We start from the raw sequence: 757 nt of genomic DNA, 5'->3' as shown, positions 1-757 counted from the left end.
GAAAAGGGGGTGGGGGGGGGGGGGAAAGTCATCAGTGAAATGTCCTGCTGAGACACATCTCTGCATCGGTGTGATCAGCGTGTGAGAGGGGGAGGGAGAGGCTGGGGCAAATGTGTTCCTGTGTGCCCCAGTGCTGCTGAGGGCTCCAGCGCAGGGTTTGTGCTGAACCAGCTTTGGAAAACCCAGGTATCTCCATCCCATGAAAATTGGCTTTGGTTTGCAAATCTTCACCTTTCAGCCCAGGCTGATGGAGCAGGAGGGGGCTGAGCAGGTTTTGGGGGACCTGGGGAAGGAGTGGCTGGGACCCCCTGCTGCAGCACACCCCGAGATCGAGGGCAGGGCTTGGGGGCATTGACTGGAGCCGAAGGCATCCTGGTGGACTTTGAATCAGGCCTCGGTGTCAGCGGGCAGCAGCAGGGACACCTTCCCAGCTAAACCACCGTCGGCCCCTAAGGCCAGGTAAGTGCCTGCCTCCCAAAACAAGCCAGCCATAGCTGTGCAGGGATCTCAGCCTGCTCAGGCATTTGGGGCTAATAACGATGCCTCAGTTCTCTTCTAAGTCCCAAACACAGAATCATAAACCTCCCTCCTAAAGCCAAGGGGGCGAGCAAGGTCCCTTGCGCCCTGCAAACCAGTGCAGGTACCTAGCACAGAGGGATGTCTCCAGCTCCATCCCTCCTGGTTACTTCCTCCCTGGGGGATTAATCACTCTGAAAGGTCCTCACTACCCTCAGGGCAAGGGCAGAAAAGTGGAATT

The 757-nt window shown here is 57.6% G+C and overlaps 1 protein-coding gene across 1 annotated transcript in view; it reads left to right on the top strand.

Moving 5' to 3' along the window:
* IGDCC3 (immunoglobulin superfamily, DCC subclass, member 3) overlaps positions 1-757 on the top strand; it is a gene marked incomplete at its 3' end in the record, with an annotated part of 32,761 nt that overhangs the window by 29,248 nt on the left and 2,756 nt on the right. The window lies entirely within an intron of this gene.

Source organism: Eurypyga helias, unplaced genomic scaffold (assembly GCF_000690775.1).
Source record: "Eurypyga helias isolate BGI_N326 unplaced genomic scaffold, ASM69077v1 scaffold22146, whole genome shotgun sequence".
Lineage (NCBI taxonomy): Eukaryota > Metazoa > Chordata > Aves > Eurypygiformes > Eurypygidae > Eurypyga > Eurypyga helias.
The sequence above is the reverse complement of the archived record's forward strand: the minus strand, read 5'-3'. Positions and strand labels throughout refer to the sequence as shown.